General features: G+C 35.9%; 1 protein-coding gene across 1 annotated transcript in view; it reads left to right on the plus strand.

The window, feature by feature from the left end:
- The window catches only part of LOC123673936, a 241,568-nt gene that overhangs the window by 36,389 nt on the left and 181,859 nt on the right, over positions 1–23,320 (plus strand). The window contains exon 2 of the mRNA XM_045608704.1: positions 16,986–17,035. The gene's annotated coding sequence lies outside the window, so the exon portion shown is untranslated. The remainder of the gene's footprint in view (positions 1–16,985; positions 17,036–23,320) is intronic.

Below are 23,320 nucleotides of genomic sequence, written 5' to 3' on the forward strand. Positions count from 1 at the left end.
GTGAAATGCAGCTTACCCCAACGGGCTGCAGAAGAAACCTAGGCGAATCACCGCTAAGCTGGTTCCAAAAAGGAGGTTCCAAGGAAGGGAATTCAGGGGAATTTACCTCCCTTAAGGTACTATGGCTTCACCTGGTTGATGATAAATTCAGGGAACTTCACGAAAAGTTGTTCAATATTATTTTGTTCACTAACACTAGTAGATGACGATGCAGAAGATAGATGCAAACCAAAAACAGTCTTATAATACTACGTATTGGCAGAACTGAAAATGAAAAAAGTTTTTTCGAAGAAAAGATTTTCTGCAGAAATATGGAACAAAATGTGAGAACTCTTCACAGCCATTTTTTCCATAAGAATCTCATTAACTCATAAACCTATGAAGTAATGGCACATTGCTAAAAATGTGATCAATTATACTATCTAATGATTCAATATTATAGTGGTTATGCCATTTGAAATCAGAAAGTAGTATTCTGTTTCCAGTAAAACCGGAAGTTATAGATGTCTGAAAATATTTTGTGAGGAAGATAATGGTCTCAAACGCCGGTATGCAAATTTCCAGGACAAAATCATGATTAGTTATAAAATTATATAAAATAAAAATTATTGGTCTTGATAGATTTGTATATAGAACAAATGTATTCTACGGAAGAATATACCTACTACAGTGATTTAATAAAATGGGCCTTACATTTCGAATAAATCCCAAAAATCAGGTAAACGGAGAATGTAAACAAAAAGGCGCCATATTTAGGCTCAGAAAGCGACAGCTAATCAAAAACAAGACCACTGTGTTTTATTAAGTCACTTCAGTCTGAGGCTTATCAGCATAATCATCACGTCCTGAGAATTATTCTTACAATAAAGCCGAAACAAATTGTGTTTTGTGGCTTTTTGCACAATTTTGCTGGAACCACATCTCTTCAAATTCCAAAATCATCAAATTCAGGTCGAAAAGAATCGATAATCAACAAATTATGTACAAATAAAGACAAGTAAAATTGACAATTTGAGTAACACCTTTCTTTATTTTCAAAGAAGTACGGGACAATATTACACCAGACCAAATTGCACACCATATAGTTATTTTTGGATGTAATGGTTTCTCAGCAGTCACATGAGGATTTCCACTACCCCATATGCTACAATTTTACTTGTCCACATAGCCACCTAGTGAAAAATGTGCTTCGTCACTGAAGAACTTTCGATACGAAAAATCGTCATCCAAACGTTGTTGCTCAATCACTCAGTCGGCATTGAATTGTGAATCCTGATACAAAATACGACAATATCGTGCCGTTGCCGTAGGAGAGGCCCAAATGTTGTTCGCGCCGAGGAAGGGATAAATTTGGATCTCCCCCAACACTTTCACTTACAGCAGCAATAGTTTCGGACGAGCGTGTATTTCGATGATGTTTTGTCAGATGGACGATTATGACGACCTCAGTGTGCATGTAATACATGAAACGTACCTACTCACTACAAAATCATTATTTTTGTAGAAAATTTTCACACGTTCAGCAGTAGAAAAACGATCAATATTGTTCAATGGCTAACATTGAAGTGAAAGTTTCGGATGACAGTTTTGTTTGACATATTTCATTGAAACAAGTCTGTTAAATCCGGATATAATAGTATAGAGAGTGTATAGATATATGTGAATCTTTAAAATGCGCGTACCTAACGATTTTGAAGAAGTGTAACAACGTTGCAAGAATTTTACTTATTATAAAGCATTCATTCACTTGTATCATATACGCTATTTCTATTATACCTGCAATACCAATGTTGGAAATGAATTCTAGAGCTCATAATAATACTCGTCCCAATTGTTGACAAGCTAATTTGACTGCTCACATTGATCATTTCAATATGATTGTTTTCTATTTACATTCACTTTCCAAACCACAAAATGAATAACCCCTTATTTATGGTTTGTCCTTCGTACATGAGCCTTGGAATTATAAAAGTAATAAGAGGAACGGAAATCGCCTTGTAAGTGATGCATGATTATATTATTGTGAAGGAATAGACACAAAGTTGTCAATTTTTTGAGATAGTTTACAATGTGATTCATTCATAAAAATTATTTTCAATTATTTAATTAATTAAAAAGGTTCAGTGTTTATCTCAGTTTAATGATTTAGCTATTGTGAAGTTATGGAAAAAAGGTTCTTGATAAAGCATTCAACATTCAAATCAGGATTCTTCACGCCTATTGCTCGCACAAACAATCGGCTAGCTCGATTGTGATTGGTGACACTAAACTTCCATCTCTCTTGTATTCGGGATTGAGCACAAATATTCACTCTACGTTCCTTCTATCTATATTCTAAGTCATGAGCAAATCTGAACAGACTTATGGGTGCATAAATTATAAATTATAATGTCGTAATTCACACTTAAGATTAAAGAACGATAATCCAAATTGGTTTTGGGTAACACACAATGAATAATAGTCATCAAGCAATTCATAACACAGGAATATTTAAAGTCACCACAATAATCTCTATTCTCCTCAACCGATCGAAGACCCTGCGTTCCCGGATTTCGAGAAATCCAACAGACGACATCTCCCATCCATCAAGATGCTATATAGTCATAACGTAGTTCCTTTGCAGGTAGCTGTGGCAATTTCAGTCAGTAGGATCGGTTATTTTCGCTTTCGTAACACACCCAGATGGGACACCCAGATAAATCGGATATACCCGGCTAGATGCACGATGAAATCTTTCGATAATCGAGGCAGGGCGACATGTGTAATCGCGCTCCACATATCGTCCATCTATGGCGATTGTATTGGAGAGGGTGGTGTCTTGATACGACGCAACACAGTTTCCACGTATAGGGACTAATTTGAAGATTGGCAAATTGTTTGCCCCCAAGTCGAACCGTCCTCCTGCTACTTCTTGTGTGTGTGTTTGTGCACCGATGGCGTAACCTGAGATGGCAGCTGCCGTTTTCGGCGGTGCAACATCCGCATCCACCGTGTTGTGGCCCCTCGACAAGGTGAAGAAGGGTGCTAGACGTGCACTGGGTTACCTAGATCGCGACTTGAATTTTTACAACTGTTGATTTCGAGATTGCGGTGCAGGGATCTGTCTTCTTATCGTTTTTGATTCTGTTGGATGTTCGAGCAGATACTGACTAAACCATTTTTTACATAGGTAGACACATTTTGATTAATGCTTTAGTAGCGGTGGATCGAGAATATACAGTCCTGTTGCGTCATTACCTTTAAAATATCTAAGAGATCAAAAACATTTTATTATTTTTCTGCTAGATGGTAGTTTTTGAAGATATCAATATTGTTGTCGAAATGATTTGTTAAACGTTTATAAAGATTCTATGAATAAGAAGGTCGTTACTACAACTTCATTATATCTAATAAAATTACGCGTATTCTAAGAATATAGATAGAAAAAGAACGGAAAGTAAACATTTGTGCTCGTCCTTGAATACAAGAGAGATGGAAGTTTAGTGTCGCCAATCACAATCGAGCTAACCGATTGTGTGTGCGAGTCATATGCGTGGAGAATCCTGATTTGATTGTTGAATGCTTTATCAGGATCAGGAATCCTTTTTTCATAACTTCACAATAAGTAAATCATTAAACTGAGAGAAACATTGACCCTTTTGAAACATGAAAGAATTTTTATGAATAAATCACATTGTTAACTATTTTTGAGCATCAATAGATAATTTCGAAATTAAGCAGATTATGTTACGCTACTACTATAGTGTCCCATCAGACAAGGAGTGATGAATGTTGGCATCAAAACAAATGCATCAGTTATAAGGCGATTTCCTCTCCTCTCATTAATGTTCTGAGCGCGTATTGTTTTTCAGCTGCATGACAAGTTTCGATGGTTTTTGTATATGGTTTGACAGTTGAGAATGTCAAACTGTGTTCAAATTTCTGTTCAGTAATGTTGAACAATATGCGAATGTGAGGCTACTCACCAGAAAAACCTACAAAACCTTGGTTCTTGGTTTTCAAAGTCGGAACAAGTGATGGATGTGGTCCCCAGAAAGGTGATGAAGTTTATTCAGTCACTATTGCCTGACTGGTAAACAGCGTGGAGGTGCATGCGAGGTCGGATGATCTTTCGCCTCTCCCCTAATTTAATCTGGGGTTAAACAATTCATCATGAATTTCAATGCCAGAATTTCCCAAATTGTGGAAATCCACTTTAAAAACCTGTTCATAAAGCGCTTCGTCCATATCACGGTCAGCATAATCGGCCTAGTGAGGAAGCGCTTCTTGCAGTTATTGATCGTATTCGGATTAATTTCACTCTTCTCAATTCAAAACCATCAAAAAGTTAAAGTAATGTGCCTATCGAAGAGGATATTGCTGCTGCAGTGCGAAGTGTTGTGGAAAACGCCGATATGTATATACATCGCCGTTCTCAACTTGTTGGCCTTTGTCTTTCGACTACGTGGAACATTTGGCTTACCTGCCTTTAAAATACAGCTCGTGCAAAAATTGTCAAATGACCATCATTTACGTCGCATTTTTGCTGATTGGGCTTATTTGGATGAGTATTTTTAGCAAATAATTGCTAATAGAAATGCCAGTTTCTGTAAAGTAATCAGTAACAGCAATCCAATTCAAAGGAAATTTCAATAACTTATTTTTTTGAGTTTGCGCATCTTGAAATAAAAGTTGACGTGTCCGCGGACTTATTCGAAAAGCTTTTCCTTTTCTATATAATGAATTTATCTACTCCTATTGACTTATATATTCGTTATTCAACTGCTTTTGAGCAATGAATAGTATATTTATATCAACAAATAACGTGGGTTATAATAACTCACTGCTATAACTCACTATAATAAATCGGAAAAGATGGCTCTGTGCTTCTATACTTTTGTGCTTCAATTCGTTTGGCCGAAAGGGAACATTCCATTATTGTTATTGAGGAGAAGAATGTCACTTTGATGATTTTGACGTTAATAGGTAACTTTTGGGATTTGCCAAAAAAAGTTCTTTCTCTAGGTATTAGGGATTCATCAAGCCAAGTAGCTTGACATTTTAACCAACTACTTGACTTGAAAATCAAGCTCGTGAAGAATAACATACTTGATTTACTTAATTTTAGATATTAATTGCTTGACTTCATATCAAGCTACTTGATATTACTTGAGCTTAATATGCACGCGTCGCACGGCATATATATGTGCATTTCTGCAATCTCGTGCGCGCTTAGACTAAATAAGGGGATTCCTCGAGCGCCGAGAGACTGAAGCATTCGCCAGTGTGACTTCATTAGTAGTTCTCTCACATTTCTAGGAAATCTATTGGTAGATTTTGGTAGTTTCAGAAAATCTTTCCAAACTTGGCCAAAATGGCCAAGGATTTGTTTTATCAGCGCCAGCATCTTAAGCTCTTGTTGAAAGACAATGTTCCAGAGCTGCTCTTACAGTTACAAAAACCCGCAATAGGTAAGGCGACAAATCTATAGGATGCCTCATGTGTCTTAGATCTTAGATGGAAAATTATGAAATCAAACAAAGTCTGGAGGTTTCTCGATATTAAGAAACTTTATTCTTCATCATTTTTCATTTCGTTATGATTTATAATGATTTATTGTATGTTTCTATTTCGAAAAAATTGATATTATCGGTTCTTTTATAAAGTGAGTTTAATAAATAAAAGTATTTGTGCAAAGATCCTTCTCATTTCATCATTTTTTATTGATGTGACACCACACAATAAAACTGCTCAAAATCAAGTAGCTTGATATAATTCAAGTACTTGATAAATAAATACTTGACTTGAGATTGAAAAACTACTACTTCACTTGAGCCTGACTTCAAAACAAGTCAAGCTGAAGCTAAGAAGCTTGAAAATCAAGCCAAGTCGTGAATCCCTATTCTCTATTCTTGTATAATATTATAGTATTTATTGTTATACTCGTAGATGCAGTATAGTATTCAACTTGCGGTAATGGTTATATCTCGCTTGATGAATTACACCTTCATCTGCGTGAGTTATGAACTACATTACCGCTCGTTGAATAATATACTATCATTCCTTATGTATATACTGTATGTATATCTACTTTACTCGATTATGTAAAATTACCAACTATGACTCATCTAAGTTAAAACTTTAAAATGTTTCATACGCCATTAAAAGAGTAATTCATATCTTTGAATTTGACCAGGAGCTAAACTCGTAGACATAAACTGTTTTCTTGAAAGAGCCAAATTCTCAAAACTAGACCATCACATGTTCTTTGCGGTTTCACGGAAATACGAGAAATGGATGTCTTATTTCAGGGGATATTCATCAGTGCCCCTGTCATAAATGACTTATTGCCGCCATCTGATTCATCATAGATCCCCATCTTAAGTATTCCCGAAATGTGCCGTAAACCTGAGCCGTGCTCACTAACTCGCCAAAAAAAAAATTGGGGTAAATATAATTGAGTAGGAGCTTGAGAGACTGATTTAGCAGGAAATGTAAATGTGCTTTGACAAGCGTCTCCCTTCGTAACCTCAGAAATTTGTCAGAAACGACAAAAAGCCTCCGATGCCTTGTAAGTCGATGTTTCTGGCAGACATCCGAAAAAAAGGAAAAAACTAAAAAGTCTTGAGTGATGAGGGGGTGGGCGACGGCTCGCGCCATTACCTAATTTGATGTTGAGAATCGGAAGATTAGAGAGGGTTCGACGACCCTCGTTCTTATATTCTTTCAAGGAGTCTGAGTTATAGGCTATGTCGTGCTGTGTTTTTTAGCTTCGTGTGTGGTTTATTGTATTCGAGAATTGGTATGATTGTCATTCTTTCATCTATTCTTATGTTTTTTTTTTCAATGCTAATAATGAAAGTGTGATAAATGTTGAAATTCCTATGGAATATTAAACATCTCTACCCGACTCCCATATTTCTCAAATTTTACAGAAACCAAAATACAGGGTTAAAACTAATTAGAGGGACATTACAGGGATATCGAAAACCGTTAGAAATACAGGGTGTCTTAAATTACAAAAAAGTTGCATTATTCAAGGTTGGTGTGAACATATCCTAAGTAGCTCCGATGGTTCTCGAGATATCGAGAACATTGACAATCGAGATTTTCTTTTTTTCTGTATAACTCTTTGTTTTCGGAGAACTTCACGATTCGGTTTGTAGCCATAATCCAATAAAGAGATTTTAATGGTGTCTTGAGATTTTTTCTGTTTTCCATTGTTTCAGAAACGCGATAGTCAATTTTTTTATGGTTCTCCTCTGGGCCGTCGCTAGCCAAACTGCCGCCCCCTACTAGTGACCCATTTTGCCGCCCTAACAGAAGCTATATTTATGAGTATAATGTATAATGCGGCACCTCTTTGACGGTTTTTGATATTAATTAATTTTGTCGGTATTCCTGTTTGATAAGTAACGTCCTATCAATTAAAAAATCATGCTGATGCCAACACTCTACATAGAGTACAACTGGTAATGTCTGTAGAAATTGTTCTACATGATAACATAACAACGGTCAACAAAGTTATTTGACAATTCTGGCTCCAGCCTACTACTTACACTCAACAAAAATATCAAGTCTAACTACGCAAATTTGAATTTACTTCTAATTTTTTTGGTAAGCAGTAGGCTGGAGCCGGAATTATCAAAAAACATATTTATGGAAATAATATATTAATTTCAATAAAATCTAGGAAACAAATGTACCTATAATACTCGTACAGAAAGCTCATTCTAACACTAGTTCATTCAAAAACTAATATGGAAGGCAGGTGGCTTACAATTTGCTAGAAAGTTATCTGTCAAATAGGAAACAAGTGGTCAGAATAGATAATGTAATTAGTGAAGAAAGAATAGTAACATGTGGGGTAACCCAAGGTACAGTACTGGGGCCTATATTGTTTCTGATTTACATAAATAGCTTATTTGACTTACAATTAGAGACTTGGGAAGCATTTAAATCCAAATCTCTCAAAGATTTTACCATCATTCTAGATTATTTTACAGTAAATAAGTTAACTTTAAATTATGGCAAAACTAAATACATGCTATTCACCATCAAGAAGAAGGAATTTCCAAATTCTGAAGGTGGGAAATACTGAAATATTCAAAATAGATGACATTAAATACTTGGGGGTTCACATTGATAATCACTTACGATGGGAAATACAATCAGATTATATTTTAAAAAAATTACGACAACTGCTACCTGTGTACAGAATGTTGAGAGATATTATGTGAAATGAAAGAGCTCAGGCGAGTATATTACGTGTTGGTAGAACCACATTTTAATTATGGCATTTTGAGTTGGGGCGGCCAGGCGGATTTTTATTGTAGACCCCTTGAAGTTATACAAAAATGGATTTTGAAAGTAATGTATAGGAAAAATATGACTTACCCTGCTGATATTCTGTACAGGGAAGCTGAGGTGTTCAGCATAAGGCAATTATATGGAAGATCGCTTTTGTTATACCAGTATAAACGACCACAGATAATACCTAGGCATTATGAGATCAGGGGAAATCCAGTACAGCGACCGCAAATCGGAAAGACATTGGGATTGCGAACTTTTACCTACCTTGCACCGGTTTTATATAGCATCTTACCTTCAACCCTAAGGGCAGTAAATTCTCGAACACTTTTCACCAGAGGAATCAAGACATGGATCAAGTTACAAGTTAATGAATTTTGGAGGAAAATTTTCAACAGGGTTAACTTTGTTTAGAACATTTGTTTTGTTGTACTTATATTGTATTTGTTTTATCTAAGCTCATTGGTAGTTGTTTTTTGGAATTTATGGTTTTTATATTATTCCCCACGAACAAGTATTAACTTTTGTGGGTTGTAATTTGTTTATTGATGCATACCTTACGAATTAATTGTATTTCAGAAACTGTTTTCATTATATTTTTCTGCTTCAATAAACTTATTTTTTTATTTATTATTTATTGATATTCTTCCACGAGTTCAAAATTCAAATACGAACCACGAAGTGTCGAGTTTTTGAATGAACGAGTCTTTGAATGAGCCTTATGTACGAGTATTATTCATTATTTTCTCTAATTCACTGATTTTTTATAGAATTTCATTTTGTGATTTTGCATTGAAATTTGATGGCTGACAGGAACTGCTTTCTGTATCACAAATTAGATAGATAATATATAGATCCGTATCATCATAATATAATAATGAAATATAGTCATGAAATCTGAATGAAAACTGAAATATTCGCACGATTTTGTTCTATACAAGATATGGCTGAAAGAATAGATTTTCTACAGAATTATAGAAAGTATTGTGAACCTTCAGTTGGAATCAAGATTCAAATTGCGCATAATTAACTTTGAAAAAAAAAACAGATATTCAACTTTTAAACGAGCCACTAATTTGGTTGATGAGCTGATTATTCGGAATCCGTTTTGCTCAGTGGCCCATCCGCGTGTTCATTCGGGCGTTCAGCCTGTAGATGTCGCGCACAGTGCACCACCGCGTATTGCACGTGAGCCACGTGGCCGATAACCACCGGGTGGACGCCTTGCCACCAGCAGATGTTCCCTGGAATTGTTCATCCGGAAATGTCTTGTTCTGTGATTGCTTTTGATTTTCTTCTTATGCTCATTCCGATGCAGATCGTGATTAACTTCGAGTGGTTTTCAACGATTCCTCTTGGGTTATTTCTTAACGGGGAGGGTTCTTGAGGTTAATGGGTCACGTTGAAATGACACACATTGGAGAGCTGAAGAGAAAATTTAGGGGTTGGCTATGATCGGAGACATGCGTATTTGGAGATATTTCCATCAGAATATTCGAAATATCTATTTTTTCGGAATGGATTCCGAAGCGTTTAGGTATATAGTTCCATTTTTAGTAATTAGTTTTACTTGTCAAATGTCGAAAGCTTCAAAAGTGGCAGCTGTCCAGATAGTCTATTCAAAATGAAACCTCTTACTGTAAAACTCTTTAGAGACTAGTCAATTGGTGTTTTTCACAGGAAATTTTCGTGGTAGTTTTGATTTTTTCGATTTCATATATTTCAAGAGGCTGAATCTGAATCTGAGGTTTGCCACCAAAATTTCGTGACAACATTTGACAAAAAATGCAAATAACTCTTAAAATATCAATTTTTCGTGACCTAACTATACAGAAACTGAGTATGTAAAATTTCCTTCGAATTTCTTCCATTTAGTTCTGTTCTGACTCAAACGACATTTGAAAATTGGCGTATTTTATCGTTTCTGCAACCCACTTTTTGGGGTAGTTTTTATTCCTTCGATTTTAAATGTTTATTGGGGAGTTGAATCTGAATCTGAGGTTTGCCACCATAATTTCGCGACGAAACATTGAAGAAGTTTAAAAAACCCTTTTTTGGCGAGTTTTTGAATATAACTCGGAAAATATCCATTCTTCGCGAATGACCTGTGCATAAAAAAAAAACAAGTTGAATGAAATTTGTTTCTTATATATTTTTGTCCGATAGATCGTTCCGTCTCAAACGATAGCTGAAAATTGGCGTATTTCATCTGTTTCTAAAGAAACTCACTTTCTTCATTTCAAAACTTCATTATTAATGGCATGTTCTCTATTCAATTATGTATTCCTCCATTACAATACAGATTGGTTTAAACTATAGAGCCATCATCAGTTTAGAAAAGAGCATTTTCAAAACCACTTTTCGAAATTTAGTCCATTTCTTTATACAGTGTGGTTCAACGAAAACTTAACACCTCGATTTTCCGGCTTTAAAATGAAAATTTGAAAAATCGCTCGGACCCGCCAATTTCAGACGGGGAACAACTCTTCATCTCTTCGCATCCTCATAACTGTAACCCCCTAACGGGGGTGAGTACAACCCCTTGATAGAGAAGGGGTGTTGTGATACCTCATTTTTAAGTATCGAGTACTATCTGATCCTCAATTTTCGCTTCAATATTTCCATCGATAACGAAATGACAGGTAAGATAGTGGAAGAGTATAACCACTAAATACCTTCGAAATGTGTTGAATACGAATAATATTCTCGAGATAAATTCCACATTGCCTCTTTTACTATTTTCGCTGTTTTTTTATTGTCCATGGATATTTTGAAGCGAAATTTTAGGGTCAGATAGTAGGTACTCGATACGATCTTCAAAAGTAGTTTAGCATTACCCCTTATCCCTATCCAAAATCAAGGGGTTGAGCTCATCAACTACGTCTCGTGGATCAGTGTATAATTGAATATTATCTATGCTCTTATGATATTATAACTGATTATGTAACTCATGTTTCGATGAACCAATAGAATCCGTACATTACTTACGTATTGATAAGTGGATATACCCTTGACGACGTGATATGATCGTTTTGGTGTTTCGCCTCTTGCCATATTGGAATAATTTCCATATCAACATTTTTGGACTTTCGCCAAAAAAATAAAAACTCAAGCTCAGTGAAATGTCATTGAATTATCAAAATGCAGTGATGAAGGTTATTGTGATTTTTCGTATATAATCGTAACGAATACCACTCGAGTATAGACAATATATTTCGATTATACGATCTTCTTCACTCAACGTAGTTCGCGAAACACCACTCGAGCTGCGCTCTCGTGATATTTGGCGAACTACGTCCTGTATATTCTCCGAGTTATATGCAAAATACCCAAAAATTGGAATTTTTACCTTTTGTGTACACGCCACACATAGCATAATTTTTCTCCTCTAGAGTTTAAACGATATAGGTACAACTCAGAATTCGGAATAAATATTCCAGGATTCGAATTCGCGTTGTTCTATTTTTCAAATGAGTAAACATTCTGTAAACTCTGTTCTGTTTTTCATTTAATTCACAAATGACATACATAAATGATACTTCAGTGCACAAACACAGAAGACTGCCGCTGGAATCCGTTGCAAACATCTCGTCCAAACACAAATAATTGGCTATACCCGTTCGGCGAAAAATTTGTCAATTATCGCTCCATATCGCTCAATGACAATCGCCATTGAGTCCGTAACTTCTCACTGTCAAAAGCCCTCTCTGCATTTAATGCGCACCATCGGTCGTCAAATCCTCCCCACAATTACCGGATTATCCTATTCAAGTCCAACCGAGAGACCGGTGTATTCAAATAAATATATTACGGCCATTACTCGAACCAACGACGTCGATATGTCCCCCCTCGTCTCTTGTCTCGTGAAATAAACATGTTAGGCAGTTAATACGATAATACCCGTGGGGTTGAATGGTCATTAGTATGGTTTGTATAGTTCCCTTATTGTTGGCTATTGAACGGGAGGATGGTAACAGGATCATTTCTCCTAAGCACGCAGTTTACTTTTCATGGAAATTAAACTGCGAAACTTGTGTGTGTATTATCGTCGATATTGAAACTTAACGTTATCGGCTATAAAAATAATATCGTTTTGTTATTGTTATCGCCGTTTATCGTGAACTGTTCAGACAGTGGCGGATTTACCAGCAGGCTGAGTAGGCTGAAGCCTAGGGCGGCAAATTGAGCAAATTTTTATTTCGATTTACAGAATTGAAAGAAATTATAATACACACAAAGTACGAACTTAGAAAATTCGAGAAAAATTAAAAGATTTCACAAAAATCGAAATAAACACAGCCAAATACTCAGTATTACAAGATCTCTACATGAACAATCACTAAACGCTTTGTAAAATCTACTAATGAATAAGATTTCCTACCATGAAATATATTAACTGACAAAAAATCTGCAACACCTAGAAGGAGCTGTTTAAATTTGAAGATGGAATAAAGACTAATAGTGACATACTTGCATGTGCAATAGCACCCCATACCATAACGCCCACTATCCGGTGTATATGACGCTCAACATCAAACTGAGGTTCACGTTTTTGTCTCCGACGTCGTCTAACCCTTCTTCAGCCATCATGTGCACCCAAGGAACATTGAGATTCATCAGAAAAGACGACCTGAAGCCATTTCACTTTACAATGTTGACGTCCTCTGCACCACTATAAACATTGCCGGCGATGCTCAACCGTCAGCGGTAACACAAGATGGGGTCGATATCCTTATCCGGCGGTAAACCGTTCGGACAGTTACAGGATGGCCTTGTTCTCTTAACCACTCCTCAGTCAAAGATCGACTTGTCGCAAATCGGTCTCTAATGGTCATAAGTCTCAGTTCTCAGACCTCGATCTTGAACTTCATTTGTGCCCCTTCGACGTCCGGTGCCTATTCTTAGATTTTGGGCATTATCAATCTACGCTTGACAACAACATAACAGTAGTTGGATTTCTGTTCATACGGTTAGCGATTTCTCGAAATGACAACCTCGCCTCCCGTAGACCAAACATTTTTGACCTCTCTCAAATTCACTTAGCTGGCGATAAATTCCGCGTACACGTGCTCTAGGCATTTCAGCAACTAAACATCGACTTAGAATCTCCTCGAACACCTGATTTGTCGTAAAATTTAAAAACCTTGTAAAAAAACAACTACAATATTTAAGTAACAAAAATTGTTCACATGCAAAAAACCTCACCGATTTTTCTTCCAAATTCCAATCATTTACTCTTTGCTATACTTTCTATGTTTTACCTAAAATAAATTAAGATTTAAACAGCTCCTTCTGGATGTTGCAGTTTCTTTGTTGGTTAGTATAATTAATGATTTTGCGATTTCAGAGTCTTGCAAAAAGAAATTGTAATGCTTTTATAATTCAACTTAAACTGTATCACTAACAGAAATTTATTGTATTATTTTTAAACTGTGAATGTAATAAAAAATATTCATCAACGTTCGCCAAATGTATATTTTCTGTGTAAGCTTTATTTATATTATATAAGTATTGTATAGTTTTAAGACCTGAACCTTACCTTACTTTAAAAGTGGTATATGATTGAAATATTCTCGGTTTAAAATAATGTTTTTTGATAATTCTTTGGTGTGAAAATGAAAAATAATCAATTATCTGACACTGTACCTTAGTTTTCAATGATACTAACCATCCAGGTGAAGTTGATGTAACGAGGATGATGGACCACAAATCATAAAGTCAGAATTTTATTGATAAAAAATTTAATTGATTGTGAATTAAGGTATCGAAATTCAGAGGCGGCAAAAGTTGAATAACCTAAAAGAAGCAAATCTGTAAATCCGCTACTGTGTCTAGAGTATACGGCTCTACAATAAGGAAATAATGTATATGATTCCAAAAACTATCTATTTGAACAGTCGATCAATGGCCCTCCATTTAGGGATTCGTCGAGTAGCTTGATATTTTAACCAACTACTCAACTTGAAAATCAAGCTCATGAAAATTACATACTTGAACTTGGGTTGATTTGAAATATTGATTGATTGACTCTATTTGCTATTAATTCAGCTTAATACGAGTCGCATGGCTTATACTTCTGCAATCTCGTGCGCGCTTAGACTAAATAATCAACTTCAAAGGATAAATAGGTGAGTTTGACATCAATCTCTTAAGTTTATTCAAGAAATATGCTGTGAATTGAGCAAAGGAAATGGCTTGACGTTATGAAATAGACAAATTACTGACTGCACCACGTTCTGGCAGTTCAGAATATATTCAAGAATGCTGAAAGAAGCACGAAAACATTTTCCCAAACTTGGCTGATATGTAAATGAAATGAACATAATGAAGGAACTGGAATATGTGGATGGAATTTTGTGCTCGGATAAGGTTCATCACATCAATGAAAATAGTATGTTCTGAAACAAGTTGCAGAATGGGCTCCTATTCCAACACGAATGAAATTCGAAAACGAGCGACGCATGAGTGTTGGAATTGCCTTCTGCAACGATTACTAGACTATATTTTCTCTATTTCAGTCAAGTTTTGTGAAATATTGTCGAAATTCAATGAAAAATTCAGGTTATTCATACTAGTGACTTTTGTATTGTATCTTGGCAGTTGGTGTGACTGTAACAAAAGTTGACAGATTACAAAATTAGAATTTGAATCTTACGTTTCGAATTTTGAAATAATTTATAATTACGCATTAAATTCGTGAATTATGTCTTTAGAAATCGATTTAACACCTCCAGAATCAAGAGAAATTGCGAATAAAGTTGCAAATATTTTCACTATATCCAAATTATATTATATTGACAATTATTGAAGTGTATTGAAATTTGATAGGATCGGTGTAGACATTCACAAAACGAAAAATATAACTGAAAACAATACTGTAATGAGTTCATTACAGCACTTTCTAGTACTGTAATGAACTTATTACGATACTGAAATTTTGACTTCAGGAATCTTACGTTGAAATACATGTACAAGTCAAAGAATCATCCTGTGATTTTTTATTGAATTACACTTTTTATTTTTCCACGTTTAGTGTAACCAACATATCAATTTATAATTTTTGGTAAGCACAACTGTATTCTATACACTCGCAGATATATTAAAAATGTTCACGTTGTTCATTGTCAAATTTACTCAGAAATCAATGGATTTTCGTGAGTGGACTGGCGATTGGTTTCCTGAGACCTCGACCTTAAGTTAACGATTTTCTATTCTACAATATTTCTTCGAATATACCTCTTTTCATTCATAATTGATTGAATCGTCAGGGCCATGGGCAAACAACTGGAGTATTGATTTTCAGAAACGTACAAAATGTTTTAAATCAATCATGTTGAAGTTTCATGTGCATAGAAGGTTTTTTTACGTGCTAGAACATACTCATGATTATAATTAGTGAAGTTTCAACAGGAAAATTTTCCTGGAAATTCCCATTAAAAGTTAATTACGGTTACTTACTAATGCATCGTTTATTGATGGAAACATCCATTTCAATATAAAAATCCGAATGTGAATTTTTTGTTTGTTCGACTGTCTACAACCTTTTGACTCCTAAGCGGCATCTGATCTTCATAAAATTTTGCACATGCATTATTATGGATTACGAAAATACCAATAATTTTTAATCCCAAAAATTTCCAGGGGAGGTAGTTAATTATTAATAAAATAAAAACAATTCATACTCGGAGAACAAATTTTTATTTCGGAACAAAATTGTACAATGTAATATAAACAAAAAAGACGGAAGATTTCAACTTCAGACAGTACAAAACTATGATCAAAGAGTTTATTACCACCAATAATGTTAATTTTGTGAGCATCTCAGGTGATTTAGCTCGCCGTGCTTTGAAGCGTCATTCATGATGACTATCTATTGGCTCCTCACTCTACGCCCACCTGGCCGTTTTCAGACTTATGATCTTAAGAGAGAACGTCACCACGTGGTTGCTCTGTTCAAAATGAAATTAGAGATGTTTCTTCTTCGTACTGCGTACAAAGTTTGGTCATCGCAGAAGCGCCAGAGTGGAAATGAATGGGTGCCAAAGTTTCACTGAGTTCGGATCAATTTATATTGAAAAAAATGGAAAATAATCTAATTTTGTAAGCGAGCATATGTTTTAAGTTCTGTATTCAATCTATAAGGAGATTGTAAATAAGGTTAGATATTGATGTTCGAAAAGATTTATAGATAGCAAACCAGGTCGATGTGAAGGATAGGTGCAAAACAAGCCACTTGCGCTCATGGTGCTTAGCCTCCTATCGATGTGGTATTAGAGATCTTTTTGTATTGATTTTATCACATTTTCACTACACATGAATAAATAAAAACCAAATCACAGAAAGGGGTTTCTGAGAAGACAAAATTATGGATTTTATATTCAGCTACCTCCAAATTTTACGCTTATCGAATTGCTCACTTTCCTTTTTATTTTTTTTATATTCATTTAAAATATTCTGAGCTAATATACAAGTTTAGTAACCTCTCATATTGATAACACGAAACATGTAGAATTATGGTATGAAAATTAACTTATTTTCGAAAGAATGGATCATCACTGCGGGAAAGGGAGGTTAATCCGATAGTATTTCATTTGAATACCTTGACCGGTTTCATAGCAATAAATAGTTTTTCAAAAAAATTCTGTCGAAATATGGGGTAGAATTTCACGTATCAATGTAGTTTTTTTTTCTTTCAGGAAATAACGAACCTTGGATGTCCGGACAAGAACTTCCTACTGAATATTAGGCAAGTATTGATTTTTTTTTTCGAATGCGAAACTTAATTGCCTTGTTGTCCTATTGTTTATTATTAGATTCAGAAATAAGAATTTGAAACTTTTTTAAAATATTTTTCAATTCAATTTCAATTTATCTATGGGCGTGTATCAATCAAACTGCTTATATTGTTCTGATCAGTGATGCCTTGTTCTTCTTTTTATTCACGTGTAGAATATCGTTTTCGAAATTTTCATTTGTAGCAGCAGGTAAACATTTGAAAGTTTTACCACATTATGTTAATTTTATAAGAAAGTAGGTAAGGGTTTTCCAATAAGAGGTTTCATTTCGATATTGAAAAAAAAACTAGTATATTATTGAAGGAATCACTGGATGTTCATTTCATTGTGAAGAGGAAGGTATTATTATTATTATAATTACAAGGTAAAGAGTTGAGGCCAAGCCTATAAACTCACAAAAATTTTATATATGAAAAAATACACCGAAACTTCAAAAAAATGCATTTCAAAAGAAAAAGTAATTCACAGCTCCACAAGTAGCACTCACTCGCGACGAAACCAGGTGTCATAGTTGTTCTTGAAAGAGTTCACAGAAACTGAGTTCACCACCGATGAAGGTAAAGAGTTCCAAACGGTAAACACGCGGTTTGTGATGAAGAACTGTCTTTGCGATGTTTTGCAACTTTCCTTCCTCAGCTTGAAAACGTGACCTCATAGACGGTCGTCCAGGTTCAACTTGAAGAGACCACTGAGGTCAACTCCAAAAAAGTTGTGGAGAGCACGAAAAGTTATGATGAGATCACCACGCAGCCTTCTGTCATCAAACGTGGACAAATTCTTTCACCATAACTGGGACGTAAGATGCCTTAGGGCAAACGAGTTGCCCGTCACTGGACGCTCTCCAACAATGCCGAGTCTCTACTCAATAATGGACCCCACACAGGGCCATTAACGACGGAAAATCATATCCTTCATGAAAATATCAATGACCATTTCACACATTTGCATCTGTATATTTTCGATCACTTCACGAATTCCATCTGGTATAGACCTTATCTTCCACGTGGCAAAAAAAGTCTAAAAGTGTTAAATCACAAGATGTCGGTGGCCGATTGTGATCAGCTCTTCGAGGAATATCTCGGCCAAGAAATTTTTCTTGCAAAATTGAGATTGTTTCGTTATGTGTGTAGCACGTAGCGCAGTCTTGTTGAAAATAAACGTCTCCCATATGAATATCTTTCGATTTCATCATCATAGCTCGGTAGTGCAATTCATTGACCGTAACAGTTGCAATTGCCTCATTTTCTAATAGGTAAGGTCCAATCACACCACTAGCCGAAAAACCGCAGCAAACAGGAACACGTTGAAGATAGTGGGGCCATTCAACAATCATGCTTGGATTTTGCGAGCCCCAAATGCGAATTCTGCTTATTAACTTAGCCACCGACCACCGCGGTAAAAATAGGCATCAGAACTGAATATAATTTTTCGATGAGAATCCAAATCATTTTGATACATTTCAAGGTCCCTGTCAGCGAAAATATGGCGTTGTCGGTGGTCGGCCGGCTTGAGTTCTTATATAAATTGAACTTCGAAAGCCTTTAATGCAAACTACGTTTGTGGGTTGCATGATTCCCAAGATCGACGGGGAATCGACAAACCGGGGTTTTCGTAAACACTACGGGCTACAGCAGCAGTATTCTCACAGTTGTTTTTGAGCGACGTACGTGATTTCGATTCTTCACATCACTAATTTGAAGGAACAACAAATTTGCAACTTTTTAAACCAGTTTCACTCTTGCTGACTAAAAAGTTGTTTCACGACGACACAAAAGCGTTTTAGTTTTGTAAAATGTGACTCTCACCCTTTTTGTTCTGAATTTTATCATAACGTAGTGTATACTTGTCAACTGTCGAATGATGACAGCGGTCCAGACAACAGGCTTTTGGAAATGAAATCTCTTATTGGAAACCCCTTCACTTATACCCACCTATTAAGTTCAATTATTAGGGATTCACGGCTTGACTTGATACTCGAGCTACTTGACCTAGGCTTGACTTGAAATCAACTCAAGTTCAAGTCAAGGAGTAGTTTTTCAATATCAAGTCAAGTATTTATTCATCAGGTACTTGACTCGACTTTGAGAAACTATTACATGAGTTGATTTCGGGTCAAGCCCAATTCAAGTAGCTTGAATATCAAGTCAAGCCGTGAATACCTAATAATTGAACTTAAATGTGGGTCAACTCAAGTTCAAGTAAGGAAGTAGTTTGTCAATATCAAGTCAAGTATTTATTTATTGAGTACTTGAATTGACATTGAGAAACTATTACTCGACTTGAACTTGAGTTGATTTCAAGTCAAGACGAAGTCAAGTAGCTTGAATATCAAGTCAAGCCGCGAATGGACTCTCGAAGAAGGTAATAATTTTTCCAAACAGGAATCTGAGCGAAATCGACGCAGCACGAATAACGATCTGTCAAACTGTCATCAACATGACATTCGTAGAAAATATCGTAAATTCCAAATTCTGTCGCTTCGTCCAACGTCACAATGCTTATTCTCGACAGACACGGAAAATGCTGCCGTACAATCGTAAACATCTCTCGCCCTTATGACCCTATGACCCGAAATATCTGTGCCGCACTTCCGCTATGCTAATGATCGTGAAGTTAGCCCCGACCGACCCTTGTGGCAATTATTATTGGCGACCTCCTGCGACCCCCGCGCTGCCGCCTGCAGCGTCGCCGATCGACCACCATATGCGGTCTGGAGCGCGTGTTTTCCGTTTCCTCCTGGGCCAGATTTGGATCACGTCAACCGGTGGCTGACACGGGATTTCAATTTGTCCCCTCTGAACCCCAAATGATCTCGGAATTATGACTAGGGTGGAATTGAAACTTCAATGTCACATCCATTGGGAGAATACAATTTTATAGTTGTGAATTTTATCGTTTGGCTGAACTGAGTGATTATACACATATATTCAGATGTTTGGCATCACGTTATTCTCAGTTATAATATCACAAGAGCATAGACAATATTCGATTATACACCGATTCACTCAACGTAGTTCGCGAAACACCACTCGAGCTGCGCTCTCGTGATGTTCCGCGAACTACGTCGAGTAAAGAGGTTCGTATAATCGAAATATATTGTCCATGCTCGAGTGGTATTCGTTACGATTATACAGCTCATGTTTTGATGAACCAATAGAATCGGTAAATTTTCCATAGTTATGGCGTATTGACAACGTGGTATAATCGTTTTGATGTTTCGCCACCTGCCATATTGTGTTCATTTCCATAGTAACTATCTTGGACGTTTGCCGAAAAATAAAAGTCACGCTCAGTCAAATGTCATTGAATTATCAAAATGAAGTGCTTTGGTTATAGTTATTGAAATTTCTCGTTATATAATCAGTTATAATATCACAAGAACATAAACAATATATTTCGATTATACGAACCTCTTCACTCGACGTAGTTCGCGAAACATCACGAGAGCGCAGCTCGAGTGAATCTCGTATATCTCGTGAATCGGTGTATAGCTGAATATTGTCTATGTTCTTGTGATATTATAACTGATTATATAACGAGTAATTTCAATAACTATAACCAAAGCACTTCATTTTGATAATTCAATGACATTTGACTGAGCGTGACTTTTATTTTTCGGCAAACGTCCAAGATAGTTACTATGGAAATGATCACAATATGGCAAGAGGCGAAACACCAAAACGATTATACCACGTTGTCAAGTAATATTCACTTATCAATACGCCGTAACTATAGGAAATTTACAGTATTCTATTGGTTCATCAGAACATGAGTTGTATAATCGAAATTATTTTATTTTAGTGGTTTGCAATGACGGTCTCACTAAAAATAATTTAAAATTTTAAAATAAACAATAACATATTATTAGGTGTACAACTTTACTTCCGTCGTTTTGCAAAAGATGGCTGCAGCGGTAATGGTAGTCGAATCATTTGCGGGAGGTTTCAATTTTCTGCTTTAATATGAAGACGTCTGCGGCTGAGGCTCATCGAATGCTCTCAAACACCTATGGTGAGGCCGCTATCTGTGAAATAAGGTGCCGAGAGTGGTTTCATCGCTTCAAGAACGATTTTGACGTCGAAGACCTGCATGGCGTTCGAAGAGAGAAGGTTTTCCGAAGATGCAGAATTGGAGGCATTAGGTACTCAATCAAGGCTCGTGTCAAACGCAACAAGATATGGCAAAACACCTGAAAGTCATGGGAATGAAGAGAAACAAGTTAATTGGGTGCCATACTAGTTGAAGCCGAGAGATTTTAAACGGCGTTTGTTTGCTTGTGAACAGCTGCATGCATGGCGAAGACGAAAGGGATTTCGGCATCGCATTGTGACGAGAGATAAAAAATGGGTTCATTACCATAATCCCAAGCGCAGAAAATCATGGGGATATCCCGGCCATGTTTCCACGTCGATGGCAAAATCGAATATTCACGGTTCCAGGTTATGAGTTGCTGAAACCGACTGAAACAATCACAGGTGATCGTTATCGAACGCAATTCATGTGTTTGAGCCGAGCATTGAAAGACAAACGGCCACAATACAACAAGATACATGATAAAATGATTTTACAGCATGACAATGCTTGACCCCATGTTGCGAAAGTGATGAATTTGGAAACGTTGAAATGGAAGGTCCTTCCCCTCCCGCTGTATTCTCAAGACGTTGCTCCTTGGGACTATCACTTGTTTCGATCAATGGCACACGGCCTGGTTGACCAGCACTCCCGGTCTTATGAAGAAGTAGAAAATTGTATCGATTCCTGGATAGCTTCAAAAGATGACCAGTTTTTTCAACGCGGGATTCGTACGCTGCCCGATGGATATGAGATAATAGTGGTCAGCGATGAACATCACTTCGAATCATAAATGTATAACCAGGTTTTTAAAATAAAGCTTCGATTTTCGGGAAAAAACTATGGAAGCAAACTTGTTCGCCTATATTTCTATTAGTCAGAGAAAACTGAGTAGAATAAACCCTAAATACGGCTCCTACACTGGCATTTGGAAATTCAATGGGCAAAATTTGAAAATTTATTTATTTCATTCGTTTCACATATTTTCAAAGTTATAATTCCTTTTTGAAAATATTAGCAAACGGAAACATTGAAGTACCCTGTTGTTTGAAATTCAGTTAACGAAAAAAGAAAAGACATTTTGAAGGTTTCTCCCAGAAAACGAAAAAGCATGCGTTTGCTGTTTATTTCTTTACTCATTCTTATTTATTCAGATAATTGGGGATACAAACAGGTGTGGAACCCAGATACAGTATCCACTCAGTATTCACTCAAAAATGGGTCTTACAGAGAGTAACTTAGAATGCATCTTTATATTACATCTGAACTAAGTAGTAAATCTTTATATTACATCTGAACTAAGTAGTAAAATGAACTTCAATCAAGACTTATATAGAGCACAATTAAACATAGTGATATATTGAAAAAGTTGAGACTGCAAAGGAAAAAGGTACAAACTAAATTATAAAAAGTTGAACAATCAAAAAAGAGAAAAAAGAAAACAGGAACAAGAGATAAAAACTAACAAAGACCAAAAATAACTGAAATTCAAGCAATAGTGTCGATAGGCATCGATGTATGAATTTTTCAAAGTTATTTCAATTTTTTGTGGCAAGAGGTGAAGTAATATCGTTGGTGGAACGTAGCATCTTAACGAGTGTCCGTTTTAAGTGTAATTATTTCGTCTGAATTCAACATTGAATAAATGTTGTCTTATGTGAAATATCGGGATGTTGTTTTTATCCTCTCAAGAATATTAACAGCCTGTAGATCGTCAACCAAAATTTCGATAACAACTAACGTCGTTCATTCTACCTCTTTCATGTCTACGTCTGTTAATATTAAATTCGCAGATAACAACTAGAACTAGAATTGGCATTTACGGAAAGAAGAATTAAAAAAAAATAAATGCGTGGGGAAAAATCAAAGCATGATGCTCTTGAAATCTCAACATCACAAAATTACAAGCTAGTATTTTTCAATAGTTCAGACTTTAGACTTAGTTAGATGTTAGATCCAGCATTTAAGAACGATTTTACCACAACAGAGTAATTTCAGTGGACCTGTCTTGGTTACATCCAATGGAATTTAATTAAACCATGAAGCTTGAAGATATTCCGATTGGAGTCCTCGCTTCTTTTTGATGAGGGCCAAGGAGTTTTATAAGTTAATTTTGTATAAATTTTAACTCCAAGTAGCCTCCAATGGCATTCACTCAACTGTCC

The sequence above is a fragment of the Harmonia axyridis genome, chromosome 2 (genome assembly GCF_914767665.1).
Source record: "Harmonia axyridis chromosome 2, icHarAxyr1.1, whole genome shotgun sequence".
Classification (NCBI taxonomy): Eukaryota; Metazoa; Arthropoda; class Insecta; order Coleoptera; family Coccinellidae; genus Harmonia; species Harmonia axyridis.